Genomic DNA, 13,201 nt, shown 5'->3' with positions numbered 1-13,201 from the left:
CCTGCAGTTCCATGTGCAGCAGAGCATTTCCTGCTGCCAGGCTGAAGGAGCAGGAGTAGTGCTGCACGTAGAGCTGAGCTGATGAGGCTCAGCACCCCCTCTCCTTGTTTCATGTTTAATTAGCTGGTGCATGAAGGATGGATTGGATAGAACAAGGAAGCAGCAGGGAGAAGGAAGGTTAATCTATCCTCCAGCCTTGCTATTCCTTCTTCCTTGTGATCTTGTGAAGCAAGGAGATGATGTGTCTTTTGAAGTGTAAAGTACTCACTATCCTTCTCCCCCCCTCGAAGTTTCCTCCTCCTCCTCCTCATCCCAGCTGCCTCCTGCTGCTGATGGCCAAGGGGCTGGACCCATCCTCACCAGGGCTACACGAGGGGGTTTGGAAACACAAAAAATCAGGACTGGCTCTTTCAAGCACCTCAAAGCCCTGTACTGGAATCCTGGGCTGCTGCCTGTCCCAGGCCAGGGCTTGGAGTCACCTGGGACAGTGGAAGGTGTCCCTGCCCATGGCAGGGTGCAATGGGATGAGCTTTAAGCTCCCTTCCAACCCAAACCTGTCTGGGATTTTGGGATTATTGAATTCGTTTGGGGGTGATGCAGCAGGAGGAAGAGCTGGGAGGATGCCCTGGAGCCTCAGTGTCACCTGGGGTGTCCCCAGGACCTCAGGGCTCACCAACAGCAGTGCCACCCCCCAGCTGTGAGTGAGGAGAGGGAGCTGGGCTCTCTCCTTGCTCTCTTCAGGAGCTCTGTTCCATTTTTCAGGAAACTCTTTGAGAACAAGGAGCAGGGGAATCAGGACAGAGGAGAGGGCTGGCCTGGCACGAGCAGCCCTTCCCCAGGCCCCGTGTTCTCCCCAAGTCACAGTAATTGAATTGTTTTAATATTAATGTCTCCTCTCCAGCTCTGCTGATGGGAGGGAGGGAGAGATGTTTCTTCCAAAACAGTCTTAAGCTAATGCAGAAAGTATGAATAAATCTCTCAGAGATTATAGCCCCTGGAAAGCTCCTGTGAATATCAGAAAGACATCCTTCCTGCTATGGGAGGTTTGATTGAATTACAAATTTGAGGCAACTCCAAAGCAAAACTGATTAAGTCTTTTCTTTCTCACTCTCTTGTTGTAGCTTTTTAAGGCGCTAAAGCTTTTTAATAATTAGAAATCCCCCCGTCCTGTTTGTAAGTGGTTATAATTGGCATCGCCCTGCCTGGGAGTAGCTCTAATTGGCACCGTGTCCTCGTGGATGGTGACACACCAGAGCACAAAACGTGGGGGAAGTGTTGTCTGTCCTTAGCTCTGAGGGAGACCCATGGCCTGTGCTATGAGGGGATCATCTCAGGGTTGGGAGGGAGAGGTGATGTCCCTGGGATGAGCCCCTGGGCACTGCTGAGGTGGGAAAGCAGGGATGGGGCTCCACTGAGGTGGGAAAGCAGGATGGGGCTCACTGAGGTGGGAAAGCAGGGATGGGGCTGCACTGAGGTGGGAAAGCAGGAATGGGGCTCCAGTGAGGTGGGAAAATGGGGATGGGGCTCCAGTGAGGTGGGAAAATGGGGATGGGGCTCACTGAGGTGGGAAAGCAGGGATGGGGCTCACTGAGGTGGGAAAGCAGGGATGGGGCTTCAGCTGAGGTGGGAAAGCAGGGATGGGGCTCACTGAGGTGGGAAAATGGGGATGGGGCTCCAGTGAGGTGGGAAAATGGGGATGGGGCTCCAGTGAGGTGGGAAAATGGAGATGGGACTCCACTGAGGTAGGAAAGCAGGGATAGGGCTTCAGCTGAGGTGGGAAAGCAGGGATGGGGCTCCACTGAGGCAGGAAAGAAGGGATGGGGCTCTGCTGAGGTGGGAAAGAGGGATGGGGCTCCACTGAGGCAGGAAAGAAGGGATGGGGCTCTGCTGAGGTGGGAAAGAGGGATGGGGCTCCACTGAGGTGGGAAAATGGGGATGGGGCTCTGCTGAGGTGGGAAAGCAGGGATGAGGCTCCACTGAGGTGGAAAAGCAGTGATGGGGCTCCACTGAGGTGAGAAAGCAGGGATGGGGCTCATTGAGGTGGGAAAGCAGGGAGGATGCTCCACTGGGGTACCAAACAGGGATGGGGCTCCACTGGGGTACCAAACAGGGATGGGGCTCCAGCTCCACTCCCAGGAGGAACTGGAGCACCCTGGCCATGGCCTCTTGTGTAGGAGCCTGCTCTGAAAACAGCAAAGCCCCTGTTTTGGGGGGAAGGGGAGGGTCCTGCCAACGGGGCTGTCTCAGCTCTTCCCCTCAGAGCCATCCCCGTGCCCACAGCCATGTTTGATTAACAGTGTTTGATTAACGGTGTTTGATTAACGGTGTTTGATTAACGTTGGGACTGCCCTGCCAGGATCTAAGGCTTTGCTGGGAGAAACACTGGCAGGGTAAAAGCACTACAGAAATCACCTTTTTCAGTTCTCCCCTATTAGAGCAGAGAGGGAAAAAAGGAAGAAAGGGAGCAAAAGAGAAAGCGTTGTACGGCAGGAGCTTCGCACGGGGCCGTCTGTAGCAAGGAGGATTCTGTGATTCTGGGATTCTGAGACAGCTGTGGTCTTTACCAGCCCTTGACAAGTGATTTTTCCAACAATCAGATGGGAGAACATGCTCTGTTAGGCTTATAATTGATAATATAGCACTGTTGAAATATGCCTGTCAGTTCCACAGGGAGATAAAATTATAGCATTGATATTTCAGAGCAGTTCTCACAGGCAGCTCTGAAACCACATCCCAGCCCGGGCACATGAAGGGTGGGATGGGTGGGTCTGGAGGCAGGATCCAGCCTTCAGCCCTGGGTGAGCTGTGTGGAGCATTTCCAGCATCCAGCAGGTGCTTACACTGAGAGAAACCAGTCACTGAGGGGTTAAAAAGGTGTCACAGAGGTGTTAAAATAATGAACAGGGAAATTCAAATGATTCAAGCCAGTCACAGTGGTGACTTTTTTAACAGGGAAGGCAGTGGGCACTTCAGAAATTGATTCCTCAATTCCTGGGAATGTTTTGAAGAGGAACAGAGGATTTGGGAATAATCCAGCAAAACTCTTGGGATGCACAGCTGGGCTGAAGGCTCTGGCTGCTTTTGAGGTCACAGGACTCCACAAGGGCTATGGATCCCCAAGGAGCTCAGTGTCAGAGTCCCACAACCTCCAGGAGTCCAAGGACTTTTTGGATCACCTTCTAAAAGGAGTTTGGTGAAAGGAAAAGCTGAGACAGGGAGGGAGCCCCAGGACCCACCAGCACTTGGCTTTGCCATCTCAGCCCCTGCCCAGAAGCAGGAGGGTCACAGCAGCTGGGTTATGAGCACCACCAGCTTCTCAGCTGGGTTCTCCAGGATCCTGCAGGATAAGGGAGCACAGGAAGGTCCAAATCTTGTCCAGAGACAGCTCAGGGTTTGTGGAGCAGGGGCTGGAATCACTCTGAGTTGTGGCACAGATGGAGGGAGGGACTGCAGGGCTTGTTGGTAGGACTTGGTTGTGTCCATTTGAGCTCCAGGTCTGGGATTTGTAGGCAGGGAGGGGAGGTGTTCCCAAGCCTGTGCTGATCCAGCACCCTGCACAAAACAAAAAGGTTTGAAACAGGATAAAAGCAGTTCCTGGAAGCAAAAGGAATAAATTATTCTCTTTCTGCTGGTGACCAGGTGGAGAGCAGCAGGTGAAGCACAATGTGGGGACTTGCCAGAGCTCACAGCACCTGCCAGCCTTGGCTTGGGGGAAGGATGCAGCAGCCTCTGCTCTCTCAGCCCTCCCTTCTCTGTGTTCCTCTCCTTTCTTTCTCTCCTTTCTTGGCAGGGAACTTGGGTAGATTGAGTGCCAGAGCAGTTAAGTGCCATTTCTGACACCCCTTTGTTGTTCCCTGCTCCAGGGGGGCTCAGCCCCTCTTGCACCCCAGCGAAACCAGAGTTTGGGGTGGTTTGTTCATCCCCAGCCTCACCCCCTGAAGCCCCCAGTTAGCATCTTGCCCCAGGACACCTGGGCCTGGCATTAGCAAGCCTTTGTCAGGGTTAGTGGCTCAAATTTGGAGTCAAATTAAAGGCGTGTCCCTAATTACGAGCTGCGGATTCCCTTCAGGGCTGGCTGCACTGGGTGAAATTGAAGCCCCGTTCCCATTCCCCCTTCCTAATTAGTCCTCCCCAACTCTTAGAGGCTGGCATTTAAAATGAACTCAGCTGAAATTAGTGCTTTTGTCGTCGATTGGGAACACAGAGGGGACAAACCCCTGCCTTGGTGACAGTGACAGGTCCCTGCTGCCACCCAGCCTGGGTGCACCTGCCTGGGAAGGGGCCTTGAAGGTCCCTTGGATTAATGCATTAAGGAGATTTTTATTGTCTGACTCCCTGAGGAAGGTCCCTTTCATCAGAGATTTCTCCCCTCAAGACACAAAAGTCAGTAAATTCTGGGCTCAGCCTGCAAATCTCCAGTTGACGTTTGTGACTTAACTCACTCCACCGAGTAAAACCCCCAGCACAACGCTGGGAGTTGCAGCAGCTCTGGTGTGACCAGGCTGCCAGGCTCTTAAACCCCCAATTTCCTGCCTTTTGATGGCTTTGAATCACGATGGGCCTAATAATAATGATAGTTGGTACTTAGATGGCACTTTATCTTAAAAGCACTGTGCAAACATTAATTAATTATAGACACAGACGGTGTCTGCAAACGTGGAGCTGCAGATGCAGCCGGGTTTGGAGCCACACACAGCTCAGAGCCAGGAGCTTCCCAGCAGGAGAGAGCTTGGATCACATCTGCTGTGGCCCCTCCGTGGGCAAAACCCCTCATTTCTGGCAGTATCTGCCCCAAAAGTTGACCAAAAACAACCTGTGCACCTCCCTGCACAGCTCTCAGGGGGGATTTTACTGCTATTCCTGCCTGGAGAGGTGGCAAAACCTTGGGGTTGGCTCCTGGTTCAACCTGGTCCTGCCTGGACTTTCAGCCTCCTTATGGCTGCAGGTGTTGTTTTTTTGGGGGATGCTGTGGTCCCTAAAATTTACAGGCGATGCAGAGATGAACTCTGCCCATCTCCTACTTCTCCAAATTAAAAACAAGCACCCCAACGCTGCAGGGGAGCTGGGGATGCTCCTGGGAAGGAGGGAGGGAAGGAAGGAAGGCAGCAGCAGCCATGGAGGAGGGCAGGCTCTGTCTTCACAACCTTTCTCCTGCTCTGACCACATGCTGGACATGCAAAAGATCCCTGTTTCCTTGGAAACGGGCTCTTCCCGCATGTGCTGCAGAGAGTTGGGCAAGTTTGCCTTCATCAAACCCCCACAGTGAGGAGAATAAGCTCCGGAGAAGCTGTTCTGGGGCCGGCAGCCCTGATTGCTGCTGCTTCCCTTATTTGCATCCCTTTAAGAAAAGGCAAAAGAAGAGGAAAATCTCCCTCCTGCCCCTTGCAGAGGAGATCCCTCCTGGTTCCTTGCAAGCCCTGTCGCTGTCTGAAGGCAGAAGAAATTGCTGCAATCACTGAGACGGGGCTGAGCACCCCAAAACTCTCCACCTCCCCCTCCAAACTTGGGCTGCAGCTCCCCCAGACAGTGACAAACTGGGACATGTCCCCTCACTTAGCTCCCCTTTTTTCACTTTCCAGTGAACTCAGCATCAAGTCAGCCTTGAGACAAGAGGCTCAGAGGCTTCCTGGAAGATTCCCTCAATGGCAGCAGCTTTGCATTTGCCTTTGCCAGCTTTACCCTCTCAAGGACACAGCCAGGGCACCCCAGGGTGGTGCTGGGGAGATGCTCCCTGTGCCAGAGCCTGTCCCTGGGTGCTGGGCACCAGGAAGGGACTGCAGGAAGCAGAAGGGGAGGATCAGGGACATCCCAGAGCACACAGCGAGGCTGGAGGGGCAGCAAAGCCCAGCTCTGAGCGGGTGTGTGGGTGTTTAACCCAGCAGATATAAATGCTCCAGGCCTGCAGTTTAGAGAAACCTCATAAATATTTTAGCTCGGGGAGGATGAAAGGAAGACAAACAAATATAGGTTTGGGCCTTTGGGGCATTGCTGTGATCATCTCTTCAGAGAAACAGAGGTGGTGCTGGTGCTTGGTGCTGCGGCGTGACGGGGAAGCTGCTGACACATTGTCTGACGAGCACTGCCACCAAAATATTGATTTTGGAGTGAGGGAAAAGCAAGGGAAAAGGTCCAAACTTTTCTAATGAGGCAGTTTTGCTCCTGTTATTCCAGTAGGATTTGCCAAACTAACCCAGTGATCAAAGCCTGGAGTGTTGATCCGAGATGGGTGGGCAAACGCCGTGAACATTTGTGCTGTTCTCGTACGCTTGTTTTGACTGTCTCTGCCTCTAAAGTCTTGTTTGAATTTGAGAGTGGAATTTAATTTGATTATTTTTACAGCTAGAAAGCAATGAAGGATGAATAAATACTCTTTGCTGAACATTTCATTTGAAAAATACACTAAAAAACATCGAATTAACGATTCAGCGATTGAGGCTGCGATTTCTGGTTGATCATCATTTTAAAAGTGATCCTGGTAGAATTTTGCAAGCTGAGGAATATCATAAAGTGTTCCAGTTGTTTTGCTGCTGTAATTATACAAGACAGACTGTGTGCAGATGCAGTGGTGCTGGTACAAATTGCTCTGGTGCCCTCGGTGGAGCCAGGAAATGCAGATGTGGGAGATGGCTTAGGTGGAACTGCCACAGTTTTGCCCAGGGAGGTGGTTTAGGTGTCAGCCTGCACATTAATACCAGGCATTAATTGCCTATTAATTACCTGGGTCTGTTTGGAACCTGCTCACTGCGACTCTGTAAATATTTGTGGCAAAATTCAGCATCTACAACGATCTCTTTATTCTTGGGAATTCAGCACTAAGGCTTTGCTGTGGGTTTGCTGGAGGCACTGGCAGCCCTTCCAATGGTCACCTCCACTCTCTGGCTGCTCCTGGGCTGATTTGGAGGAGAATCCAGTCCCTTTTTTAGTAAATATGATGCAGTTTATGGAACTGATGCTCAGCCAACTCTGTTGGTTTCAGTAAAAATCCCAGGAGAGCTCAGCCTTTTGCTTTAAAATCTCTGAGCTCAAACAGAGGATGGATAAAGGGAAATGTTTGCACAATCTCTTTGCAAATCAAATCTTTAACGTGGCACATCACTCTGGAGAGGTGGGGAGGAAAGATAATCCCAGATTTTGACTTTGAGCTCGCGAGGCAAAGCTGCCCTTCATTGTAAAATCAGCGGGAGCTTGTCTTCAACTCCCACGGGAGTTTCTGGGATGGAACCAGAGGCTGCAGGGTCCTGAGACTCCAAAACAAATTTCCACCCTGCTCTCTGTCTCAGAGGGAGGAGCTGCCCCGTGCCAGGCGCACGCGGAGCGCCGGCGTTCGAAGGCGTCCCGCTAATCCCGGGATTTGGAACCGCGCTTGGCAGCGCCCGCCGGGGTGATTCATTCCTGCAGCACGGCCCTGCAGCTGGCATGCAGCACACACAGGCTGCCAGCCACGGCCCCTCGCCTCTCCCAGCAAAGGCTGCCCGCTCTGGGGCGTTTCTGGGATCGGAAACATCAGGAGCGTTCGGGGTCTGGGCTCGTCACCGTCCGCGCTCGCTCTTCCAGGGTGGAAAAGGGCAGCACATGCCAAGGAATGGACCCAGGAGCAATCCTGGCTCACTGATCTGAGGTGCCACAAGGGCAGTATTTAATTCTCCTCTACTGATTCCCCAGCATCTTAAAATTCCCCAAATATCCGTAAATTTGAAATCCAGGCCCCGTTCCTAACTCTTAGAGACACTGCTGTCCCGCACTGGAGAGCAATTCTTCAGGCAGTGAATAAATTCTGGGGCTGTCTGGGTTTGGGCTGAGGTTTGGAGGTGTTGGACAGCACACTCAGTGACTTTAGGATCTGAAATACCTCCCTCAAGCTGGAGTTTGGTCAGCAGCCAGGAGCTGCACCTAGCAGGAGCTGGGAGCCAGCCCATGGTGGAGCACACTCATTATCTCTACCTTGCTCAGAAAGGATATTGTGATTTTAATAACTTCTTGGATCCATTTTTTCCCTGGTAGCTCTCGTTGCCTTGGATACAGGCTCTGGAGAGGCTCAGCCCTGCTAAAGATGGTAGATCATTTAAATGGAATAGAAGATGAGGTGTGGATTTGCAAAGTGCTGGCTGGGAGCGCGCCGGCAAAGCCGAGCTTCCATGGGATGTGCGGGTTTGTTCAACAGGGCTTTGTTCCTGGGGATGGGACATCAAAGCTGCTTTTGCACAAGAGTTTGTGGTGTGTGATGTGCCCATGTGACAGCGCCAGGCTGGGAAAAGCAGAGCCCTGAAGCTTTGGTGACGGTGTTGAATCAATTCCGAAGGCGCCGTGAGCAGGAGCAGAGCTGGATCTTGGCGCCTTTGGAATGGGGTGTTCCAAACTCTTCAGCTCTGCTGCCATCCTCTTCCTCTTTCACCACCACCTCCGCCCTCACTGTCACTTCCCAAGGTCACACAGGGTGGTTTAAGGCCGTGATGTGTTCATGGCACTCCAGCTCTCCTGGTTGTTCTCATTCAAAGCTTGATTCCCATCCCTAGCGCTCCCTTATTCCCTCTCTCCCGCCTTACACACACGGCTTACCTACAGAGAAGCCATGCAAACAGAGAAATTCTCATTTCATGAGAGGTTGCCCACCCCTAAAGGTCACCAAAGCTATTAAAGAAAGCCCTCGTGCCCAGGGCTTTGGACACCTCATTTGACTTGCTTTGGTCAAATTTCACGCTGCTGCAGTTTTTGATTTGTGCCCTTTGAAAGTCTTTTGCTGTGCTGGAGGAAGCCCACTCGTGGTGCCTGTTGTAATCGAGCAGCTCTGGCTTTTTGGAGCTGACTTTTCTTCTCTTAACCACTCTAGTGTGTCTGGGCCCATCCTGATAAAAACAAACTAAACAAATTGCTTTTTCTTCCTGGTCCTCATCATAAACACGCTTGGATCTATGATGGCTGTCTGCAAAATTGTTGAGATCATTTAATCACTGCCAGAATAAATCATCCTGACTGGAGACTCTGCCCTGAACCTGCATTTGCTGCTGGGGTTACTGAGGGTGAGATGCTTGTGACACTGGGCTCAGAAATTGGTGTTTAATTGCTGTGGAGGAGCTGCTGGAGGTCACAGCCCTGCTGGGCTGGGTGACAGCGTGTGACAGGGCTGGTGGAGGAGCAGGAGGAGCTGAGGGACAGCTTCCTTCCATGAGGGTGTCAGAGCACTGGAAAAGCTGCCCAGGGAGGATGAGGAGTCTCTCCTCAGTGTTTGTGTGGGCTCAGTGGGAGCTCCAGCCCTTCTGCCACCAGTGCAGAGCCAGGGAGCTCCTGCCGTGTTCTCCCAGCTGATTTCCCCAATTCCTGCCCATGGATGCCCTGTGCTGGAAGGAGTTGCTCACCTCGGTCTGTGCCAGCCCTTCCTCCAACCCACTGCCATCCACAGCCCATGGGAATGACCCCATGATGCCTGAAACTCTCCAGAATTTCACATTTTGTGCTGCTTCAGGGGCCTGAGAGAGGAAGGAGGAATCACTGAGGAAGCAGCAGTAGAATGAAGAAGAGAGAAAAAAAAACCAAAAAAACCAACACTTCTGTGCTCAAAAAGAAATCTCAGCCTTCCTAGAGTGAAGAAAAGAAAAGGAGGGAGGGAGATGCACCACACAAAGGGAAGAAAATGGGCTGAGAAACCACAAGACATTTTAAAGCTCACCCAGGAAACCCCACTTAGCTATCCCCTCTCATTGGAAGCATTTGAGGGCAGAATAATGCTGCCATGATTGATCACACAAAAGGATGAGAAAGGGAGTGGATCCAAGAGCTCCTTTCTGCTTCTGGAGACCAAAAAAAAAACCAAAAAAAAAAAGGCTTTGTATTCAATTTCAATGTAGGAGCTAAGAACCCTTAATCAAGTGTCTGTTTGCAGGGCTGTGTTTGTCCCTTCCAGGAGCAGGAATGGGAGTGGGGCAGGACAGGAGCCCCTTCCCCAGCCTGCAGGAACCTCTCTGCTCTGGCTTTTTCACTGCCTTCAGCCCTTGGGAAGTGGCTCAGGTTGGTTCATGGCCAAGGAGAAACTGAGTCACACCCAGGGAATTTCCCCACACCGGATGCATGTGGGCACAAGGTACCTCATCTGCAGAGAATCCCTGAGTGGTTTGGGTTGGGAGGGACCTTAAAGTTCCTCCAGTGCCACCCCTGCCATGGCAGGGACACCTTCCACTGTCCCAGGCTGCTCCAAGCCCTGTCCAGCCTGGCCTTGGACACCCCATGGGCAGCCCCAGCTGCTCTGGGCACCCTCACAGGGAGGAATTCCTTCCCAATATCCCACTCAAATCTCCACTTTTCCAGTTTGAAGCCATTCCCCCTTGTCCTGCCACTCCTCCCCTTGTAAACAGTCACACTCCATCTCTCTTGCAGCTCCTTTAGTAGCCACAATTTGGTCCCCCTGAGCTTTCTCTTCTCCAGGCTCAACAATCCCAATCTTCCCCCCAGTGCATTGCCTGAGACTTAATTCCATCTCCTGTTTGTCCAACAGTTCAGCTCCATAGACTTCATTTTATGCTTGTTTAAGTTAATTTTATAATTAGTGCAGAGCAGAGGCATTTTGGCTGGGAGGTTGTTTGCAGCTGGTGTGACCAAGGCAGGTCTGGGTCGTGTCTGATCCCAGGGGATGCAGCAGTGCCCACATCCAGCTGGTTTTGGGCTGCTTGCAAGGGGAATGCTGACTTCCCATTAAAGCAAATTGGTGCTGCTCCTTCCCTAAATACAGACTGGATATGACCCAGGAGAAGAAAAATCTCAGCAAAGTATTTTTCCTTAAATTTCATCCCTAAATGTTCATCCAAATATCCAGTGGAGCAGTTACTGCTGAACAAATGAACTATGGAGCTGCATCAAAATCAACTTTTTTAGCAGGGAAATGTTTATTATGTAGTGTGATTTTATTTCTTTTTACTGATGGGAGAAAGAAAGTGTTCAAAATGAACATTTTTTAAACTGATGAAAAAATCGATGTTAGGAAAGTAAATGCTTCATTTTTCATTGGGTATGTCTCCATTTTTTTTAACTTCCAGATTTCATTTTCAGCAATTTGACTTTTCTGCCTGTCATAAACCAGCTGGATCAGACTCCCTGGCTGGTGTCAGTCTCTCCCTCTGCTCAGGGGCAATGTAGCAGCTCCAGAGCAGGACTTTCCCAAGCTGCAGCAAGAGGAGAAAGAGAAAACCTCAGCCCACCCCTCTTGGAGCCCCAAGTCCTCTCCCAATGAGCAAAGCAGCTTTTAGTATGGCCAGCCTCTGATTTTCCATCTGGGACCTATTTTATGTCTCTCTACCTTGGGAGATCCTCAAAAAGGCAATTTGCTTTTTAGTTATTCCAAATCTGGCTGAAAAGGAGGAAAACTGAACTAAACTTGGCAGAGCAGAGGGTGAGTGACACCAGAGGCAGCGTTTGCCCCCTGTGCTGAGCTTTGTGGTGCCCCTGCTCTGTGATTTTGGGGAGCAGTGCTGTGTCCTGCCAGGCAGTGCTGCTGGAAGGGGCATCCCCGTGGGCACAGCCTTGCAGTGCCAGCCAGGAATTTGTCTCTGCTGACTTTGCCCATGGAAAGGGGTTGGAATGACTTTAAGATCCCTTCCAGGTCAAATTGGGCTTCATGAACAGCACCAGCCTCTCCCTCTCTGCTCACCCTCAGCCTTGGCATCCTATCTGCTCCCACTGGAGGGACACAAAATCCCCTGTCACCTGCACCAACCCTGCTGGGACCACCCAGGACATTTGGGGCTGGTCTGCTTGGCCACTGATTTTCCTGAAAGTCTCATGAGCAAATCTCCTCCTGGTGCCAAGCAGATCCTGCCTCTCCCCTGTCCCCTCTGCACTGGGATGATGTGGGGTGTGAAGTGTGAACATCCCAATCCCACTGTGGCAGCTGAGGTTGTGCCCAGAGCTCCCAGCTCCTGTGACCTCCTCCTGCAGATGGGATGAGGTGCAGAGAAACCCCCACCACCCTCAGCCTCACCTGGGCTCGATTTGTCTCAGCAAGAGAATGTTATTTTCCCTCTTCTCCTGAGCAAAATGTGTATTTGGATGGGATTAAATCTAACCCCACTTCAAATGGTGAATTCTGACTGGAATGCAAACAGTCCCTGCGGGCCCTGTGCTCGCAGGCAGCGCTGTGAGGATGGTGGCTGTGTTGTGCCTGGAAAATATTTCCAATTGCAAAACAAAAGTGGGAAGAGAGGCCTTAAATGATGTGAAAATAAGACTGTTTGAATTAATGTGTCAGCCCTGATGGATGCTTGTGCTACTCAGGGTTTTGAAGGGGCTCTGACGGGTAAGATATTACCAGGTGAGATTTACCTACAGCCCATGACTTCTAGTCAGCAAAATCCAAGATGAAAACCCATCCTTCACTCCACACTGACTTCCCAAGAATATTGAATCAAGATAAAGACCTAAAGGGCCACATACACAAAGCTATTCTGGCATCTAAGTCTCTTTCATTTTGATGCAAGTTTTGACATTTTCAGATATTATCTTTCATTTAGTCAGGTAAAGGAGGGTCAGTCCTTATTCCCAGCTCACTCAGTGCAGGAGTACAGGTCATAAACTCTGGAACCAAAGGAAGGGAGTGAAAGTGGGTTTCACTGGAGATCCAGGCTTCAACCCCCTCTCAGCTCCAGCCATTCTCACCATAAACTTTTGCAAGTCACTAATTACTGAATTCTCCTCTTATCCAGGGATGGAGCTGGGAAGGAAATTGGGGTTTTAACCCTGGTGGTTTTACAGCGGTGGAATTCTTTTCCTCCTCTAAACTCTTTGTGAAAACACAGCCCAAAGCTCCAAGCCTTGGCAATGGCACAGCCAGAGGAGAGAAAGAAAGAGGAAAATGTGTGTCTGCACTGAGGGAAAAAAATCCTACAAGAATAATGTTAGAGGACGTTTTCATTGCGGGGGGAGGGAAAACCCCCAAAATTAAAAACAAGGCTGTGTTGTGGGCAGAGCCCTTCAGAGACTCAGACTCAGAGTGTTTGCTGTTTGAACACACACAATTTAAGGCAGCACTTCCTCCCCAGCCAGATAAGTGAGGGTTTTTTGGGAACTTGCAGTATCTACACTCAGCCAGCTCCGGCAGCCGGAGCCCAGGGAGCTCCGCCAGCTGCGGCAGCTCCTCCTCTGCCCATCCCCAGCTCCAGCTGCAGAAAAACTTGGATTCAAAGAAACCACAGCAAGGAGCACCCTGTGTCCGGCCTTG

This window comes from Fringilla coelebs (assembly GCF_963513975.1).
Source record: "Fringilla coelebs genome assembly, chromosome: 28".
Lineage (NCBI taxonomy): Eukaryota > Metazoa > Chordata > Aves > Passeriformes > Fringillidae > Fringilla > Fringilla coelebs.
Note: the sequence above shows the minus strand (reverse complement) of the source record.